The 22,017-nt window shown below is 46.0% G+C and overlaps 1 protein-coding gene across 1 annotated transcript in view; it reads left to right on the top strand.

The window, feature by feature from the left end:
• The window catches only part of notch3 (notch receptor 3), a 224,337-nt gene that overhangs the window by 82,604 nt on the left and 119,716 nt on the right, over window positions 1–22,017 (top strand). The window lies entirely within an intron of this gene.

Genomic DNA, 22,017 nt, shown 5'->3' with positions numbered 1-22,017 from the left:
TGCTAGAAATAAAGTAGAAACAAAAATAAGAATTGCCATTGCCAAAACCAACTTCCAAAAAACGAAACCTATTTTTACCAACAGACACATTTCTATAACAACAAGGCTTAGGCTACTAAAATGTTACATCTGATCAATCTTGCTGTATGCTTCCGAAATATGGACTATAACACCAGAACTCCAAAGCAACTTAGAAGCAACAGAAATGTGCTTTCTTAGAAGAATGCTGAAAATATCGTATAGAGATAGGGTAACTAATGAGACAGTACTCCAACATGCCCATACAAAAAGATCTTTAATGAGAACATTAAATGAGAGGAAACTTAAATTCCTGGGCCGTGTCATCAGAAAGGAATGCCTTACATTACAAGGCCGTATGCCTGGGAAACGCGGAAGAGGAAGGCAAAGAAGAAAATATATGGACACTGTGAAAGAACTAACAGATCTAGGTGTGTGAGGTATCATTGATGCTGCGTGGGATCGTTCGATGTGGAAAGCCGTGATCGCCCAAGCGTGTAATGCACAAGGCACATGAAGAAGTGGGCTGTATACAGTAGTGCACTCTCACTCACTAATCCTGTGATGAAGACCATTTATTGAAAGTCCTGTTTACATCAGAACTGTCAGTAGAAAGTCTGTCTTCAGACCACTTGCCTTGAGCTCTATGTGATGACATCATCATTTGCATTCTAACTACTGTCTTTGACTTACCAGGTTCACCACAGTTAAAATTATAGCTGTTACATCAGCATGTGACCTGTGCAAAACCACTGTACAAAGTTCAACTGTTTGTGCCCTATTCCCTCGTGCATTTTTATGAAGAACACACATTTATTAATGATTGGGGTTTGTTAATAACAATTTGGGTATGAATAATTATAGAGATTTTCAATAAATCTTTAACTGGTCAGTTGTGTTGACCTACATCAACTCTGAGATGGAACAGGACTTAGTCAACCAAGTGCCAAAGTTGTTTGACTGTCTTGTGTGTAATTTTTCATTGATTCTTTTGTGTTCCTTTGCACCTACTGTGAATTGCCCACAAGAAAATGAACCTCAGGGTAGTATATGGTGCATATATGTACTTTGATTATAAATTTACTTTGAAGTTGCAAGCAGTTTAGTTAGGTTTGCTGAATGCCGAGAAAGTGTGGTATCATAGTGGTTACCACGATCACTTTACAGAACCAGCAATCAAGATTCAAGATTCATTTATTATCAAAGAGTGTATAGATTATATAACCTTGAGATTTGTTTGCTCACAAAGCAAAAAAACATGAAAGAACACAATTTAAAGAAAAACAAAGACCAATACTCTATGCAAGAGAAAGAAGAAAAAAATACCAATCATGTAAACAATTGAAGTGAACAACAGCATTCTGAATCAAACTTGCGTCCCCAGAGCTGAACCCTGGAGCAGCCTGAAGTAGGTCCAAAGCCTCACTTATCACTTCATCATATTAGCAGACACCCCGCCCTGCAAAAGCTCATTTCAGGGAGGTAGCACCATCAATTTGCGGGAGACTCCCGGAACTTCCAGGAGAGGTGGGATGTCTGCAATAGAGTAGCTCCTCAGCAGCTGGCCAGCTAGTTTAAATAACGTTAGCTATGATAATGAATAAATGACACCTGTTAAACTCACCTCAACATGTCTTTTACAGTCTTAACCCACCACGGGCAATAGAAAAGTCACTGTTGCAAACAGTGCAGTGAGCAACACTGTCATTATTGTGTACCCCTATTAGGCAGGGGTACACTTTAGTGTAGTCTGGGGTGACGTACGTTTTATATTTTCTTTTTTTGGAACACTCTGCCATGACGCGCTCTTGCTCTCCCTCTTGCTTTCTCTCGCTTGCTCGCTGTCAAAAAAATTGATTTCTGTGATATTGTATATAATTTGTGGGCATCAGGGAGCCACTATTAATATTCCGGAGACTCCCGGAACTTCCGGGAGAGGTGGGATGTCTGTATCAGCAGATAGAGATTCGGAGTAGGCCCAAAGCCTCACTTATCAGTTCATCATATTAGCGGGTACAGAGCACAGCACCTGGGGGATTCTTCATAGCCTCAGTGACATGGAGATGACCATTGCAGAGAACAAACGAATTCGGCTGTCATCCCGACCAACACCCTGTCTCTTCAGTCTGTCTGTGCCGGTGTTTAAATTGACCAAACAATAGAACAGTGAAAGGCTCCGGTACCATGGAGAAAGGAGTGAAGATTGCAGAGAGCAAATGAAATCGGCTCTCGCCTCCGATCTGGGCCAGCATTTAAGCTGTCAAATGTACATCGAAACGTAAAATCAAATAACCAATTGGGATTCAATTCCTGCCACCATTTTTAAGGAGTGTGTATGTTTTTCCCCATGACCACATGTAATGATTGTTGGTGCCAAACGAGGTGGTTTGAGTACCTCAGAAACTACAGATTTCCTGGGATTTTGTCTAGAGTTTGCAAAGAATGGCGTGAGGAACAAAAAAATAATCCAGTTCTGTGGGCAAAAGCACCTTGTTAACGATAGAGGTGGCAGGAAAATGGTCAGACTGGTTCAAACGGGCAGGAAGGTGACAGAAACTTAAATCACCACACTTACAACAGTGGTGTGCAGAAGAGCATCTCTGAATGCACAGCATGTTGAACCTTGAAGTGGATGGGCTACAGCAGCAGAAGACCACGAACATACACTCATTGTAAATACCTAATAAAGTGGTTACTTGCTGTATAAAAAGAGTGCAAAAGATAAGTAATGAGGTAGTGTCCATGGGCTCTTTGTCCATCCAGAAAGGCGGAAGCGAAGAAGCTGTTCCTGATATGTTGAGTGTGGCTCGTCAGGCCCCTGTATTTCCTCCCTGATGGCAGTAATGAGAAGACGGCACGTCCTGGATGATGGAGGCGTCCCCTTTTAATGACGTCCTCGGTGGCGCTCGTAGCGGAGCTGGCTGAGTCAGCAACTCGTGATCCTGCGCTTTGACGTCTCCATTCTAGGTGGTGATGCAACCACTCAGAATGGCTTCCACCCTTACATCGGTAGAAATTTGGTAGAGTCCTTGATGACGTAAAACTCCCGATGAGGTCTAGCTGCCGGCGCGCCTTCGATGCGATTTGCTTTAATAAGTGGGGCCGAGGATAGACCCTCTGAGTCCAAGAACTTGGATCTGCTTACCCTCTCTATCACTGGTCCCTCAATAGGAATTGGTGTATTCTCCCGATGATGTGACACTTGTCATTTTGTGGCAGGAGTTTGGTGCTAAGACATAAGATTACAAACATTAATACAGTGCTAGTAATGGAATAATGAGGTAATGCTCATGGGTTTGTGGACAGTTCAGAAGTCTAATGGCGGGGGAAGGTGATGCTTTTGAATTATTGAGTGTGGATCTTCAGGCTCCTGTACCTCTTCACATCTATGGACATCAAAAACCTGTAACTTTGGCTGTAAGTGCTTCACGACCATGAAAGGTGCTTTATAAATGGTAAGTCTTTTACACAGAGCATCTAATTGGTTGGCAGTTGTTGAATGAATATATACTACTCGCCAGTGATGTTGGTTCTGTTCCAGTCTTCCTGTGTTTTCTCAACCACAAGTAATCTCTGTCAGTACCGTGTCAGCTTTAGGTGTGACCTGTTAAGTCATCCACTGTGTTCCATAGTTTCGGTGACCCCACACGAAAGATAAGTACCACCCAGAAAGCTGCGGGCAGATGAGTAAGCCTCTTGTTGAGCTCCTGAACATTACCTTTCTGGGCAGAATAATGGCCTATTGATGTTGCAACTCACTTGCACGAAAGATATTCTTGTCAGGGCACATCTGTTGCATAAGAATGAATTACGGGCTCAGCACACTTTGCCTGATTCAGCGACCAGTTCCCACCGCACCTTGAGTACAAACTGCTGTAGACCTGCCTCTACCAGATGATCATCCTGCTCCGAATCCACTGTACAGGAACGGACCCCGGGGTGAGGTCCGTACAAATCTACTTACCTGCCTACCTATCTATTTAGAAATACAGTGCAGAACAGGCCCTTCTGGCCCAAAAGAGCCACACTACCTATTTAACTTTATAGCCTCAGCACATGACGATTAACAAAGACCAGTTAACCTACTAACTGTGGTCTGTGGAAAGAAACCGGGGAACCTGGAGGAAACCCACATAGGTCAAGGGAGGAATGTACAAACTCCTTACAGGTGGTGCTGGAATTGAGTTCCGAAATCTGGAACGCCTCCAGCTGTAATAGGGCCACGAAGACCCTACACTAACCTATTCTCCTCCCATCCCAACCCCCGAGGTGCCGAGCCAGTTGACTGTGTTTGAAGAAAGTGCCTCTTTCTGTGGCTGTTTGTCCCGGTACTTTCTGCGATGCACTGAGCAGGCAGTTGCCATTGTTTTCCAGGCAATAAAACCTTTCAAGAACTGGACTGCTGCCATTTTGAATGCCAATATAAATAGTGAATTGCTTGCAGGGTCTTGGAAAGCACAGTGTGGATTTCTAATGCAGGCTCATTCACTGACCAACTGACATTTCCTGGTTCAATGGAGGGGGTGGAATTTGGTTGTCTGAAAATTTCCCTGTGTTGCTGGAACCTGGGATCCCCCTTTTTTTAATGCAGGGAACACTGTATTGCCATAGCAACCTTTTAAATCCTGGGCCGGTGGCTGTTTCTTTTGGGCCAAGTTCTTTTTTTCCTCTGCCCTACTTACGTTAAGATATTTTCCGGTGGTTTAGTGAAAATCATGGAGGTATAGAATTTATAACACAAGAGGAGGCCATTTGGCCTGTTGTATTCCTGCCACCCTGCTAACAAGAGTGGCGATGGATGAATGGGCAACACATTTAGAATGGAGGCAGATTGATTTCACCCCATTCGTGAGGGAGAGTGGACTAGTTCTCGTTGGCCGCCTTTGCATTTGTTAACCTTCATGGGCTAACTCTGGCCATTTTTTAAAGACAAAATACCCTGCAGATGCTGGGATCAAAGCAACACTCACGACACACTGGACGAACTCAGCAGGTCGGGCAGCATCCGTGGAAGTGCTGTGCTGCCCGACCTGCTGAGTTCCTCCAGCGTGTTGTGAGTGTTGCTCTGGCCATTTTTTTTTACCCCTTTCCTCTCCACTGCACTGAGCAGCCTCTGACCTGAACAGACTCGGAACCAAATGTGCCTGTTCCTGAGTCTGACTTGGCTTTGCCTTTAAGTGTACGTAAATCGTAGTGGTTCTTAGAGTGCCAGTGACCCAGATTTAGTTCCGGCTGCTGTCTGTAAGGAATTTGTACATTTCCCCCATTGTTGTGTATTTAATATTTCAATAGTTTGTGTAATTTTGTTTATATATTCATTGATTAAGCCCTCCTGTTTGTTTAAATAATTCAGTACAGGTGACATGTATAAATAAGTGGATTGCACACATCGTCACACTACCACAGGGTAATGCACACTTCACTTAAAATAAGCTCAAAGTTAGGCCTGTATTTTCAGACTCCCGAGTCTTCCTTTCGAACTAGTTTAATATTTTGAAGTTCCAGTTCATAATCCCTGTGACCACACTGGTTTCCTCCGGGTGCTCCGGTTTCCTCCCACATTCCAAAGGCGTATGGGTTAGTAGGTCAATTGGTCACATGGGTGTAATTGGGCAGGACGGGCTCGCTGGGTCAAAAGGGCCTGTTCCTGTGCTGCATCTCTAAGAAAAGAATAAACTGTCCTGAGAAAATAAATATGGATTTTCTATGTTGACAGGATAGGAGCATGTTCTTCACCAAGTGGTCATGTTATCAGGCATGTGATATTTTGAATTGTGTTGGTGTGTGGCCAAGTGGTTAAGGTGTTTGTCTAGTGATCTGAAGGTTGCTAGTTGGAGCCTTGGCTGAGGCAGCGTGTTGTGTCCTTGAGCAAGGCACTTAACCACACATTGCTCTGCGATGACGCTGGTGCCAACCTGTATGGGTCCTTAATGCCCTTCCCTTGGACAACATCGGTGGCGTGGAGAGGGGAGACTTGCAGCGTGGGCAACTGCTGGTCTTCCATACAACCTTGCCCAGGCCTGCACCCTGGAAACCTTCCAAGACGCAAATCCATGGTCTTATGAGACTAACGGATGCCTATTAGGTATTTTGAATACGTGATATTTTAGCCACTGTTAATGCTTTGAAGTATTCCAGCCTGATTTCTAGGCCCCTTTTAGATTTACACGTTCCTTGGCGCCATTGGCAACCTTTTATACCTCATACTGCCTTTGTGGAGAAATAAATATTTGACTAAAATCTACTGCTGTGAAGCTCTCAGAAGCAGTTTCTGTTTATTCGTTTATAGATTGTGGGCATCACTGACAGACATCCCACCTCTCCCAGAAGTTCCGGGAGTCTCCCGCATATTGATCGCGGCTCCCTGACGCCCTGAAATTATATACAATATCCTGGAAATCTATCTTTTCGAGAGAGAGAGAGAGAAAAAAAAACAAAATCTGAATCCTGATTGGTCTCTTTGTGCTAAGTAGACCTATCAGTTTTCTCTGTGGGCGGGCTTTACAGCCGATCTCTCTCTCTCTCTCTCTCTCTCTCTCTCTCTCCTCTCTCCTCTCTCTCCTCTCTCTCCTCTCTCTCCTCTCTCTCCTCTCTCTCCTCTCTCTCCTCTCTCTCCTCTCTCTCCTCTCTCTCCTCTCTCTCTCTCATTGTCCATCAATTCATTTTAGTGTCCTGCAGCGCCATGGCAGAGTGTTCCAAAAATAGAAAATATAAAACTTACTTCACCCCAGACTACACTAAAGTGTACCCCTGTCTAATAGGGGTCAAAAATAATGACAGTGTTGCTCACTGCACTGTTTGCAACAGTGACTTTTCTATTGCCCATGGTGGGTTAAATGACTGTAAAAGACATGTTGAGGTGAGTTTAACAGGTGTCATTCGTTCATTAGCATAGCTAACGTTATTTAAACTAGCTGGCTAGCTGCTAAGGAGCTACTCTATTGATGTCCTACGTGATGAGGCCAAACTCCCTGTAGACTTGCTTAAAGTTGTAATAGAATTAAAAAATGATTCCACGATATAAAAAATGACTCCGGCAAAATGCTCAAATCTGCCAAGCAAGCCACATCACAGTACAAGGAAAGTTTGCAAAAGAAATAGAAAAGCTATTTGCATTAGCATTTAGCTATTAGCATTGAGACTGCCAACAAAATATTCAACAAGGAATATATATATGTAAATAGTTTCAATATGTGATCAAATAAATTGTTGTGTTCTTTCATGATCAAATGTCCTGTATACATACACCCTTGCAGGTCGACCGGGGGGGGGGGGATATGGGGTATATGGGGTTGCGAGGGGTGGTGGTAGTGGTGCTACCTCCCTGAAGTGAGTTTTTGCAGGGTGGGATATCTGTAATTGTCTGTCCTAGACTGTGGTTACGAGCCAACCACAAAGATGGCTGGAGGTTAGGTGACCAGCTGTGGTTGGGCTTATTCCTCGAAATGACATCACATGACCTCTGAACCCTCGGCATACCCCAAATGCCCATTGCTGGTGTAAATGGCCTAATCTCCTCGTGGATTTCCTATACAGGTTAATTGAAGGGAAACAGTCTCGTTTTTTACCCTACACACAAGCGATTCTGCAGATGTTGGAGATCTTGAGCAACACACACAAAGTGCTAGAGGAGCTCAGCCCGTCAGGCAGCATCTATGGAGGGAAATGAACAGTCGATGGTTATTTATTTATTTAGAGATGGTGCAGAATAGGCCCTTGTGGTCCTTTGTGCCACATTGCCAGCAACCCACTAATTTAACCCCAGCCTAATTGCAGAACAATTTACAATGACCGTTAACCTACTAACTGCTACGTCTTTGGACTGTGGGAGGAAACCAGAGCACCTGGAGGAAACCTGTGCATCCCGTGGAGAAGATGTATGAACTCCAAACTCTGACACCTAGAGCTGTAATGGCATCGCACTAACTGCTATGTTACCGTGGCGACCTTTGAGGTGTTTCATCAGGAAGGGAAAGGGGCAGGAGCCAGGATAACAAGGTGTGGGGAGGGGAAGGAGAATAAGCTGTGTGGTGATGGCTGGGACCAAATGAGGAGGGAAAGTGATTAGAAAACTGGTTGCAGAAAATGTTTGCTCTTCTGTGGGTGATGGAAAAATCTGTCACGGTCACTGTGAGCAGCACTTATCTGCTGTTGCCATGGGAACCTTTTGCACAGTCCGGTGTGCTGGAAAATATTTCCCCTCAAAGTGCCTACTGTGTGGGTTTCAAGAATTCTCAAGATGACCTGACCACAACAGTAAAACAAATTCAGCTGTCTCACTTTTATTGCGACACAGAAAGGGATGAGGTAAAAGTCTTTCTTGGAATCATGGGTCGTTGGAATTCTTTTCCTCAAAGTGCTGTGAGATGGTCTTTAAATATTTTTAAGGCAGATAGATTCTTGATAAGCAAGGGGTGAAAGGTTATGGAGGTTGGATAGAAACGGGGAATTAAGGTTATAATTAGATCATCTTTAATCTTATTACATGGTGGAGAAGACTGATTGCTTTTCATTCCCTAGTTCCATTCACTCTGTGTTCTGGTGCCTTCCAGTGAGGCCAGAGCAGAGGTGCCCACCACAGAAGAGGCCACATGACCTTAATTTCCCATATGCTCTTAATCAGAGGAATCTGATTTACATAGATGAGACCAGCAGTGTCATAACCTTGACAACAAGGACAGTCCTAAAACAAAGTGCAAAACCTGAGTGATCTGGCACACATAGCCCTTTCTGGCTGACCTGGTTGACTGCTGCTGTTGTCTTCAGCTATTGGCCTGGCTAAAGCAGGGACGGGTTGTGGGCGATACACCGCCAGGGATACTGTGAGCTCATCTGTGTATATCATGGTGGGCAGTCAGCTTTAGAAAGGGATTCCGCTGGAGCGATGGAGAGAACACCTCAGAAACTTCCCTTCAGCCACCAAACTGGCACTGAGCATCACCAATTTTACACTAATCCTACCGTAATCCTATACTAATACATGAGAGCAGCATGTGGTTAGCGTAACAGTTCATAGCGCCAATGACCCAGGTTCCTTTCTAGAGAGACTGTTGTGTGTGAAAATCCTAGAGATCAGCAGTTTCTGAGTTGCACAAACCACCCCGTCTGGCAGCAACAATCATTCCATCGTCAAAGTCACTTAGATCACACTTCTTCCCCATTCTGATGATTGTGATTCTGAACAGCAACTGAACCTCTTGACCATGTTTGCATGCTTTTGTGCTTTGAGTCACTGTGACATGATTGGCTGATCAGATATTTGCATTAATGAGTATGTGTACCTGATAAAGTGGTCACTGCATGTATTTTAAAAAAATTATATACTGTTATATTGGCTTGATCTGAAGAGGTGGTTGGTGCAAAAAGTCCTATGGAACTTTTTTTTGTTTAATGAGCAAGTGTACAGGTGTCTCTAATAAAGAGACCACTGAGGGTCATATTTCCTTCTGGAGTTTCTTCCAGCCATCCATGCTGGTATTTATGTAATTATGCACATTTTATTCCACATCTGAACTTTAACCTCTATCTTTATTTTGATATAATTCTTTACTCTTTATAATTGTTGAATGTTGTTTTTTGTTGCATGTCACACTAACACACCACAGCAAATTCCTAATACGTGTAGATGTATATGGCAAATAAAGTTGATTCTTGATCCTTGAAATATACCGCCCACAAAAATACTGCTGAGGGCTTCAATAGGGTAGTTGGGGGTGAAACGATTACTAATTATGTGTAACACACATCAAAGTTGCTGGTGAACGCAGCAGGCCAGGCAGCATCTCTAGGAAGAGGTACAGTCGACGTTTCAGGCCGAGACCCTTCGTCAGGACTAACTGAAAGAAGAGCTAGTAAGAGATTTGAAAGTGGGAGGGGGAGGGGGAGATCCAAAATGATAGGAGAAGACAGGAGGGGGAGGGATGGAGCCAAGAGCTGGACAGGTGATTGGCAAAGGGGATATGAGAGGATCATGGGACAGGAGGCCTAGGGAGAAGGAAAGGGGAAGGGGGGGAAAACCAGAGGATGGGCAAGGGGTATAGTCAGAGGGACAGAGGGAGAAAAAGGAGAGAGAGAGAGAGGAAAAAAATGTGTATGAAAATAAATACCAGATAGGGTATGAGGGGGAGGTGGGGCATTAGTGGAAGTTAGAGAAGTCAATGTTCATGCCATCAGGTTGGAGGCTACCCAGACGGAATATAAGGTGTTGTTCCTCCAACCTGAGTGTGGCTTCATCTTGACCATAGAGGAGGCCGTGGATAGACATATCAGAATGGGAATGGGACGTGGAATTAAAATGTGTGGCCACTGGGTGATCCTGCTTTCTCTGGCGGACAGAGCGTAGGTGTTCAGCGAAACGGTCTCCCAGTCTGCGTCGGGTCTCACCAATATATAGAAGGCCACATCGGGTGCTAGTGGCCAATCAAGTTTGCTTATTGGCCCTTTGGAAAGCCCTACCAACCGAGTTGTAATAACTTTGTTGGAAATCCTTCTGGGGGGTTGGGGGGGGAGGTGTGAGGGAGGAAGGATTAAACTGGGAGGGAAGTGAGAGCCAATTCATCTTCATCTCAGTATCTGAAAGTTAACCTCTGACCCTGTTGTACTATAATTGAGGGTGAGCCTGATAACATAGGCCATGGGGATGGAGAGCAGGTGACAAGCACTGAGCAGTGCTGCCAGCTCACTACGCAACACACACAAAATGCTGGAGGAGCTCAGCAAGGCAGGCAGCATCTATGGAGGGGCAAAAACAGCTGATGTTTTGGGCTGAGACCCTTCATCAGGATCTGCTGACGGGTCTCGGCCCGAAATGTCGACTATTTGTTCCCCCCACTATAGATGCTGCCTGATTTGCTGAGTTCCCTCAGCGTTTTGTGTGTGTGTGTGTTGCTCAAGATTTCCAGCATCTGTAGAATCCCTTGTGTGAATGTTAAACCCTTTTAGGTTTTTAAAAAGGCCATGCAGCATAGCAGCAATGTTACTGGACTAGTAATCAGAGTCCTGGACAGGTTCCAAAGACGAGTTCAGATCCCTCCACAGCAGCTGGGGAATTTAAATTCAGTTAATTAGGCGATGAATTGCCCGGTTCACTGCAATCTTAGCCTGTACATAACTTTAGCCTGTTTGACTTAAATAAACCAACTGTTGTCTTCTTTGATGAAGATATGTCAGGTGGTCATTTCTGAGGTGCCAGTCCTATGCTGGAGGCAAATGACAGAAACACAGGTCGAGCGGTATGTAGGCCAATCCTGGGTAAAGATTAAGATTAGCTTTATTTCTCACATGTACGTTGTGGTGAAACGCACCTTTTTGCACCAACAAACTCCAAGGATACTTTGGGGGTGGTCCACAAGTGTTGCCGTGCTTCTGCCACCAACAACTCACTAACCCTCACCCATGCACCTTTGGACTGGAGGGCACAGCCTCACATTCGAAAGGACATCCCTATAGAACGGATAAGAGGAGGGAATTTCCTTCGGCAGATTGCGGTGAATCTGTGGAATTCATTGCCACAGACAGCTGTTGAGGTGAAGCCATTGGGTACATTTAAAGCAGAGGTTGATAGGTTGTTGATTAGTAGGGTGTCAAAGGTTACCGGGAGAAGGCAGGAGAATGGGATTGAGAGGGAAAGTAAATCAGCCATGATTCGATGGTGGAATGGACTTGCTGGGCTGAATGGCCTAATTCTGGTCCAATGTCTTATGGTGATCGTATGAGTTCCCATTCATTCCACTTCCCCCCCCTCCCCCCAACCCGACTTTCCTGCACAATAAGGGAAATTTACAGAGGCCAACTAGCCCATTAATCTGCATGTCTTGGGGACGTGGGCGGAAACTGGAGCACCCAGAGGAAACCCACACAAGTCATAAGGGGAACTTGCAAGGCATTCAGACATGGTCAGGATTGAGCATCTGTCTTTGGGTTTGTGAGACGGTGACTTTGCCAGCTGAGCTCTAAGCCGTTTAACTGCAGCACACCTACAGTCAGAGGTGGGGATGAGTGACAGAGTCGAAATCAGGTTGATTGCCTTCGACGCATGTTGTCAGATTTTACAAGCACAAGGGATCCTGCACATGCTGGAGATTCCGAGCAATACACACTAAATGCTGGAGCAACTCAGCTTGTCAAGCAGCATCCATGGAAACGAATAAACAGTCGTTAATTCGGGCCTGATGACGGGTCTCGGCTTGAAACGCTGACTGTTTATTCAATTCCATAGATGCTACCTGACCTGCTGAGTTCCTCCAGCATTTTGTGTGTGTGTGTGTGAGTGTGAGTGTGTGTGTGTGTGTGAGTGTGAGTGTGTGTGTGTGTGTGTGTGTGTGTGTGTGGTATGTGTGTGTGTGTGTGTGAGTGTGTGGTATGTGTGTGTGTGTGTGTGTGTGTGTATGTGTGTGTGAGTGTGTGTGAGTGTGTGTGTCTCTCCTAAAAATTTGTTGCTTTGCAGCAGCAGTGCAGTACAACACATAAAATATGCTGTAAGTTACAATAAGAGATGTATTTAAATTTATATATATATATATATATATATATATGCATTTCTTATTGTAATTTATAGCATATTTTGTCTTGTACTCTCTTGCTGCTGCAAAACAACAGATTCCAAATTACAATAAGAGATATATTTAACATATATATTATTGTAATTTATAGTATATTTTCTGAATTGCACTGTACGGCTGCTGCAAAACAGCACATTTCATGACGTATGTCAGTGATGATAAACCTGATTCTGGTTCTGATTCTGATGAGTTCCCCTAGTTCCAGCTCATCCATGCCAATCATGTCCACCCTGCTAGTCCCAGTCATCCTACCTCTCCCGGAAGTTCGGGGAGTCTCCCGCATATTAATAGTGGCTCCCTGATGCCCGCAAATTACGTACAATATCCTGGAAATCAATTTTTTTGAGAGTGAGAGAGAGTGAAAGAGCAAGAGAGCGCGAGAGAGAGAGAACGCGAGAAAGAGAGAGAACGAGAGAGAGAACGAGAACACGAACGTGCCATGGCAGAGTGTTCCAAAAAAAGAAAATATAAAACGTACGTCACCCCAGACTACACTAAAGTGTACCCCTGCCTAATAGGGGTCAAAAGTAATGACAGTGTTGCTCGCTGCACTGTTTGCAACAGTGACTTTTCTATTGCCCATGGTGGGTTAAGACTGTAAAAGTCATGTTGAGGTGAGTTTAACAGGTGTCATTCGTTCATTAGCATAGCTAACGTTATTTAAACTAGCTGGCCAGCTGCTAAGGAGCTACGCTATTGCAGACATCCCACCTCTCCCGGGAGTCTCCGCAAATTGATGGTGCTACCTCCCTGAAATCAGTTTTTGCAGGGTGGGGTGTCTGCTGTCCTACTTCCCAGTTTTCACCCATATCCCACCAGGCCTCCTCCCTTCCGGATACCCATCCCAGTGCTTTCTAAATATTATTCTTGCACCTGCCTCGGCCACTTCCTCTGGCAGCTCACAGCCGGCCTGTGCCAAAGGGCAGGCAGGTTACCTGCTTCCGTCCCCATGGGTGTGCTTTCCAACGCTCACCTGTTGGGCAGCAGTCACAAGATGTTGTTGCTGACGGGCAGGGGAGGGAGTGCCTAAGTTGGGAAGAAGTGGGAGCTGAGGGCGTGTTTTGTGGGAGGGAGATACGGTTCGGAGGGGCCAGGCACCTGCTGGGACGTAGAATGTGGCTGCCTCAGAAAGAGGGCTGTGTAATACCCCATTATCCAAGCTCTGCTCATGATGAGTGGATCAGCCCATTTCCGCAGCACTGGAGACAGCAGCTTATGGAATGCAGCCACTGAACTTTAAGGTTGCAAGAGCGGAGCTTGGGCCCTAAATCAGCCTCTTTGTGTGGCAGGTGACTCTCTGACCCCCTTTCTCTCCCCACAATGCCGTGTTTTAGTCTTAATTCTTGTGTCCATTAAGAGAAAACAAAAGGAGGCAAAATGACCACCACAGAACAACAATGGGGGCAACTCCTTCTGCACCGTTGTTAATCATTTTAAATCATTTTTCACATCTTTCTCTCGATGTGTATCAATGGCTTTTTCTTTGGGTTGAATTCTTCTCCTCCTCTCCCGCCATAAAAATGTAAACTCTTTCTAGCGTGCCAGCTTCTGAATGGCGGGGAGGCAGAGCTTAGTGCAGCTTTCCTGACACCCGGAGACCTTTCGCATGTCTCCACGGCCACACTGACCCCTTCAGGCCAGGCCGTCTGCATTTTTCTTCCCCCAACGTACAGGTCAGCCCTTGGCCTTTTCCCAACTGGTGGTGAGTGCCCCCTCTCCCAAGTAGGCTGCAGAAACTGCGCCTACACATCAGCTGGGAAGGCGCCTTGTTGTGGAGTTATAGAGTAACACAGCACGGAAAAGGGACTGTTCCAAGCTGACCCTGCCAGTCCCAGTTACCTGCCTTCAGCCCACAACCTTCCAAACCCCTCCCCTCCATGTACCTATCCAAATGCCTCTTGAAGTTTCCAAGTGTACCCGCCTCGTTCACTCCCTCTGGCAGCTCATTCCAGGCGCTCGCTATCCTCTGTTTAAAGAAGTGGCCTCTCAGGTCTCCGAAATCTCCCCCCTATTATCTTGTATCTGTGCTCTCTAGTTGTCGGCTCCCCCAGTGCTGGAGAAAACAGGTAAAATGTAGAGCGTTAAAGTAGAACAGTACAGCCCTTTGGCCTAATGCCAAATTAAACTAATCCCTTGCACCTGCACATGATCCATATCCCCCCTTACATATTCATGTGCCTATCTAAAAGCCTCTTGAATACCTCTATTGCTTCCACTGCCACTCTTGACAGCCCGTTCCATGTACTTATCACTCTTTGCATGAAAAAGTCCCCAAACTTTCCCCCCCTCTCACCTTAAACTCATGCCCTCTTGTATTTGCCATTTCTACCCTGGGAGAAATATTCTGGCTGCCCATCCAGAATTTTACAGTTTTATTAACTACTATCTTGAAGAAGGCTCTTGGCCCAAAATGTCGACTGTACTGCTGTCCATAGATGCTGCCTGGCCTGCTGAGTCCCTCCAGCGTTCTGTGTGTGTTAATCAGGTCTCCTCTCAGCTTTCGACACTACGGAGAAAACAGCCCCAGACTGTCCTACCTTTCCTTTTCGCTAACGTCCTCCAATCCGGGTAAATCCTTTCCAAACCCCCTCCAGTGCCTCCACATCCTCGTGTCATGAGGCGACCAGCATTGCAGGTTATGCTGCAAGGTGAGGAGAAGATGGCGACGCGACGCGGCTCGCAGCGGCTACTCCGGTGGTGATGTCTGTCGTTTGTCAGGTAGGGTGCCGTGCACAATCCTGATTTGATGGAGACGGACGTGAGAGCACGGAGGAACATCTGGTGAAACTTCTGAAATGCCTGCTTCGCTGCTGCTGCTGCTGTGTGGTCCAGAATCTCTGGAGAAGAAGGCCCCGAGTCCTCGGCTTTGCTTGTTGCTCGGCGGCCGGGGTGGGGTCGAAGCGCTCGGCAGAGGATGGTGCTTGGAGAGGCTGTGTTGGAGGGGCTGGTCGGAGGCTCAAAGTTTTTGGACGGACTCGGAGTCCGCTGCGGTCGGGTGCTTCCAATGGTGCAGCATCGGCAAGTTTGTGGCACTTGGAAGTTCATGGCAGGAAGAGTTTCTCCCTTCTACCGTCTGCGTGAGATGATGAGTCTATCGGGACTTTGAGACATTTTTTTTACCGTGCCCATGGTCTGCTCTTTATCAAATTATGGTATTGCTTTGCACTGTTGTTACTATATGTTATAATTATGTGGTTTTGTAAGTTTTAGTCTTGGTTTGTCCTGTGTTTTCTTGTGATATTGTTCTGGAGGAACGTTGTATCATTTTTTAATGCATGCATTTCTAAATGACAATAAACGAGGACTGAGTGTCCTCATAATCTAATCTAATCTAAGTGTGGCCTAACCAAGGTTTTATAACCTCCTAACATTCATACTCTCTGCCCCCAACAACGAAGGTAAGGAGTCACCGTTTTTAAAGCCAACCTCCAGACCGTGCAATGGGAGGGCGGGCTGCGGTGCAGCATGTGGTATTGTTGCCCCTCAGCCTACAGATTGGCGGTTCAAGTCCGACTCCAGAGATGCACACATGCAGGCCAGAGCTTCAGGCTGTCCTGAAAGTGGCGCTGTTTTTTTAAAGTTCAAAGTTCACAGTAAATTTATTATCTAAGTACATGTATGTCTCCATATACAACCCTGAGTTAATTTCCTTGGAGGCATTTATAGGAAAATAAGGAAATACAATAGAATTTATGAAATCTATACATACAGTAAGTTAAGACTGACAAACAAACAATGTGCAAAAGAAGACAAATTATGTAAACAACCAAACAAAGAAATAAGACTGAGAGTGTGAGTTGTGGAGTCCGTGAAAGTGAGTCTGTAAGATGGAATCAGTTCAGAGTTGAGGTGAGTGAAGTTATCCACACTGGTTCAGGAGCCTGACAGCCGTAGAGTAATAACTGTTCCTGAACCTGATGGTGTGGTACCGAAGGCTCCTGTATCTGCTGCCCGATGGCAGCAGTGAGAAGAGAGCATGGCCTGGATGGTGAGGGTCTTTGATAATGGAAGCTGTTCTCTTGTGCAGCTCCCTGTAAATGTGCTCAGTGTTGGGGAGGGCAGCTCTTCCCAGGCTGTCTACGCAGAGGCTTGGAGTGGAGACAGATGGGACTTACTGACTGGGCAACACAGTCTCATTTCTCATTTCTCGCCTCACCGCTCCCTACCTCCCTGATCTCACTCAGCTTTGCCAGCTCTCTATTCTCCTCCAGTTCTAGACTCTTGAAATGTTGGTGTTTGTAGCATAGCGTGATGCTTTTACAGCGCGTGCACACGCATACACACACACACACAAGATATCTAGCATCTGCAGATTTTCTTGTGTGTCTACGACGCTGTTACAGCTTGGGGCGCCAGAGTTTGGAATTCAGTTCCCGCGCTGTCTGTAAGGAGTTTGAACATTCTCCTTATGATCTCAGTGGGTTTCCTCCAGGTGCTCTGGTTTCCTCCCACAATCCAAAGATGTACGGATTAGTAGGTTAATTAGTCATTGTAAATTGTCCGGTGATTAGGCTAGGGTTAAATAGGTGGGTTGCTCGGCGGTTTGGCTCATTGGGCTGTGAAGGGCCTGTTCCGCACTAAATCTCTAAATAAAAATCGTTGGCCCTGCTGCTGGTGGCCATGCCTTCAGCTGCCTCAACCACAAGCTCTGGAAGTTTCTCCCTAAACTTCTCCAACTTTACTTTAAACTCTTGTCTCACCGACGAAAAGTGTCCATCTACAGGAATGAACTATATAAACATCTGCCCAGTCTTTTTTAATTTGGAAAATTTCATTTCACAAAACATTTCCCAAGGGTGTAGCTTGGAGGATGTTTTGGTTGAATGCACTTCTGGGGAGGCTGGACAAGTCGTGGAGGAAAGAGGGACAGTTGGGTTTATTATTGTTGCATGTACTGTGATGCGTTGGAGAGCTTTTACTTGCGTGCCATCTGAGATACAAGTTTGTTTCAAGAATTAAGTTTTTTTAATCATGTATACAGTGAAATGCTTGTGTTAATGACCATCACATCCGAGGGTGTGCTGGAGGCAGCTGACAAGTGTCACATTTTGGCGCCCCACAATGCTTGGCAGAACAACACAGAACACATCAGACAACATCCCGAGAGATCATGGTGTAATTCCAGCGAGACAGTAAAAAGATAACAGAATACAGTGTTAGAATTACAGGGGAAGTTCAAGTTTATCGTCACTCAACCGTACACAAATATACAGCTAAAGGAAACATCGTTCCTCTGGGACCAGGGTGCAAAGCACAAACACGGCACATGTAGTCAGTCGGTAGGCAAGTGAAGTACAAGGGCCACAGAATGATGGAACTGGGAGGTCAAGGTCTCTTAAGGGTTGGATGACAGCAGGATAGCAGCTGCCCTTGAGTCGGGTGGTATGTATTGGAAGGTATGCTGATAGAATCACCTAAGACCATAATTAGGCCAATTGGCCCATGGAGTCTGCTCCGCCATTCGATCCATGGCTGATTTATTAATCCTCTCGACCCCTTTCTTCTGCCTTCTCTCCATAACCTTTGATGCCTTTACTCATCAAGAATAGATCAACCTCCGCTTCAAGTATACCCAAGGACTCAGCCTCCGCATCTGTCTGTGGCAATGAATTCCACAGGCTCACCATCCTCTTGCTAAAGAAATTCCTCCTCAGATTCTGTCCTATGCTGAGGCTGCACCCTCTGGTCCTAGAACCACAACCCCCCCCACCCCCCCCAACATCCTGTCAATGTCCAGCCTTTCAATATTTGACAGGTTTCAATTGAGATTCCCCTTCATTCTTCTAGACTCCAGTTTCTATGGGATGAATCCAACCGTGGACAGCTGGAAACCATTCAACAGCTAACTGCTGTAAAAATGAAACAACACAGGTGCACACACACACACACGAGGGAAGCCTGGCAGACAAGGAGAGGTGTACGAATGCCATACGAATGTTGGCATGGCTAGGATGGTCTGACTAGCCTGTGGCATCCTATGTTTTGAGGAAGGCTTTTATTGACCCTAGTTCTACCCTTCAAGCAAGTTACAAAGTTAGCTTGTTTCAGACTAGGGCAGAACCTGGCTGTGAGCCAGAACAAGGGAGGATGTTTTTCTTGAGCAATGAAGAGTTTTGGGATAATTCTTCCCAAACTGTAGAGTTTGGCATTCCATGTTTAACATGATGGGAAAATCATTGCTGGTTTCTCTGGGTGACGACCCCTGTAATAGAAACAATTCTGGCGACTGATGTATGGGAGGACATAGGACTCCTTAGCATTAATGTATCTGTCCTGGGTTTAGCAGACCAGTGTCATCAGAAGGAAGGTGTGACAGCACCTCTAGTTTTTCAGCAGTTTGTAAAGACTCGATGGTCCGAGTGGCCTAACTCTGCTCCTGTGTGTTGTGGTCTTGTGAAACTCGGGGCACTAGAATTCCGAGTTCGGCTCCAATGCCTCCTGTCAGGACTTTGTACGTTCCTCCACATGAGCACGGTGTTCCCTCCAGGTGCTCTGCTTTCCTCCCACGTTCAGAAGATGTGCCGGTCAGGTTAATTGTCCTGTGATCAGGCCAGGGTGGGTTGCTGGGTTAGGCTGGGAGGGCCTGTTTCACGCCGTATTTCTAAATAAAGTAAACAAAATGTTTCACGCCCGCTGAGATGGTGTTCAGTGACTGACATCTCATTACTGGACCAACGCGGATAAGTTCATTCACCACCACTTGAACTCATCCTTCCCCTGCCAGCTCACATTTTATTGCCTTTCCCTCTGCCGATGGAATGTCTATCGCTGTTGCTGCCGAGCAGCTGCGGGGAACAGCTGGATTATAAGAAAAGACGGCTCTTTAATCCTTGCCTGGCCCACCCGCTGTACAATGTAACAATCCCCTAACCTGCTTGGGGGAATAACCTGCAGTTCGTTCATCGTGCACAAAAGGAGGCTCCTCGCAGTGATGCTGCCCGTTCGAAGGCACACCTGGTCAGTCAGGATCTCCTTGTCCCCGTCCTCTCCTCAGCCCCCTTGGGAACAGGGGTTGGTAGCGCGGGGACAGGGAGTATTGAGGGCAGGGGAGCCCGCCACGAGGGCCGGCGGTGGGGCAGCTGACAGGCCGCAGCTGGTTGCATGGACGGCCGGGGACGTGACAGTGTGGGAAAGTGGAGCTGTGCTGAAGCCCGGGCAGCTTGACGAGAACAAGCTGTTGGACTGGAGGCCCCAGTCACCAGCCTGAGAACGCTGAGTTCTCCCACTCGGGCTTGATGTATTTCCAGCAATGCTGTTCCTTCAAGTTCTGTCACTGCACTGACATAGCTACTCCAATATCTCTCTCCTCATTCTTTTCCTTTCGGAAAAGCTTCAGTCAACATTAACCTCTCCCCGCCAGCATCTCGTTTGTGGTGCTTGCATTGAAATTCACAGAGAAGGAACAGGCCATTTAGATTAGATTAGATTCTGAGGACACTCAGTCCTCTTTTATTGTCATTTAGTAATGCATGCATTAAGAAATGATACAATGTTCCTCCAGTATGATATCACAGAAACACAAGACAAACCAAGGCTGAAAAACTGACAAAAACCACATAATTATAACATATAGTTACAAGAGTGCAAAGCAATACTGTAATTTGATAAAGAACAGACCATGGGCACGGTAAAAAAAAGTCCCAAAGTCTCTCGAAAGTCCCATCATCTCACGCAGACAGTAGAAGGAAGAAAAACCTTCCCTGCCATGAACCTCCAGCGCCACAAACTTGCCGATGCAGCACCCTGGAAGCACCCGACCACAGCCGACTCTTGAGTCCGTCCAAAAACTTGGAGCCTCCGACCAGTCCTCTGACACCACCACCGAGTGCTTCGACCCCGGCCCCGGCAATAGGCAAAGCCGAAGATTTAGGGCCTTCCCCTCTGGAGATTCTCGATCGCACAGTTGCAGTGGCAGCGAAGTGGGCATTTCAGAAGTTTCTCCAGATGTTCCTCCGTGTTCCTCACGGCTGTCTCCATCAAATCAGGATTGTGCACGGTACCTACCTAACAAATACTGATAATCATTCTGGAGCGGCCGCGTGCGCTGCGTCGTGCCGCCATCTTCTCCTCCCTTTTGGCCCATTTGGTGAAAGCCAAAGAATGTGGATGTTACCGGCAACGCCAGCATTTATCGCCCAACCTTGGTTGTCCCTGAACGGAGGTGGGGAGGGTAGGGGGCTTAGTTAGGAGCCAATCACACTGTGAGTCTGTGGTCACATGAGGGGAGGTGCTTTCCTCTCTTGAAGGGCACTGTTGATCACAATGCATTTTCACAACAGTCTGGCAACTACAGCGTTACCGCTACTAAGGTGAATTAAAAAAAAATTAAATCCCCCGCATTTAAAACATAAAAGATTAGTATTATTTGTCACATGCACCCCGAAACATACTGTACAGTGAAATGTGTCGTTTGTGTCAACGTTGAACATAGTTGGTGATGTGCTGGGGCAACATGGCCATGCTTCCAGCACCAGCTTAGTGTGCCCATAGGGTTGCCAACTTTCTCACTCCCAAACAAGGGACAAAAGTAGCAGTCAAATGCGGGACATTGTGTTTACCCCGAGAAAGACTATCATGACCATGAAGCCTTGTGCGGGTGCCTGTGTGCGCATGTGTCTACGTGCTGATTTTTTTCCACAAATCGGTTTTGGCTTAATCTTCCCGACTGCATTGTACATACATTATTTCTACTTTATATAGGCTGTGTATTTATCACATCATTCCTGCTTTTACTATATGTTAGTGTTATTTTAGGTTTTATGTGTTATTTGCTATGATTTGGTAGGTTATTTTTTGGGTCTGGGAACGCTCAAAAATTTTTCCCATATAAATTAATGGTAATTACTTCTTCACTTTACACCATTTCGGCACGAAAGGTTTCATAGGAACACTCTTAACTTAGCGGGGGAAATATGGGACAAGGGCAGTCCCCTATGGGATGAAACAATTTAGCCCAATATACGGGATGTCCCGGCTAATATGGGACAGTTGGCAGCCCTATGTGCCCACAGCTTACTAACTCTAACCTCGAGGGCTTTGGAATGTGGGAGGAACTCAGAGAAGCTGGAGGAAACCACAGGGAGAATGTGGAAGTTCCTTACAGACAGCGGCAGAAATAGAAACCTTATCGCTGGTGCTGTAAAGCGTTACACTCCCACGCTGTGTGTTCTGTTTGTGATACAGACCTGTGTGTGGTTTCATTCACGTTCCCTACCCTGTAGAGGACGGGTCGTTGGGGGATAGTTAGAGAGGATGCTTAAGTATTTTTTGAGCGATTTGGGATTTGGTGGCTGTGGAGAACCGACACGGAAGATGAGGCCTCGGGCTGATCAGCCATGATCAGGTAAAATAGTAGGGCAGGATTGAAGGGCCAAGTGGCTTACTCTTTTTTTGTTGTTGTTCTGGCTTTTCATGACTTTGTTATTTAAAAAGAACACGA

This window comes from Mobula birostris, chromosome 32 (assembly GCF_030028105.1).
Source record: "Mobula birostris isolate sMobBir1 chromosome 32, sMobBir1.hap1, whole genome shotgun sequence".
Lineage (NCBI taxonomy): Eukaryota > Metazoa > Chordata > Chondrichthyes > Myliobatiformes > Myliobatidae > Mobula > Mobula birostris.
The sequence above is the reverse complement of the archived record's forward strand: the minus strand, read 5'-3'. Positions and strand labels throughout refer to the sequence as shown.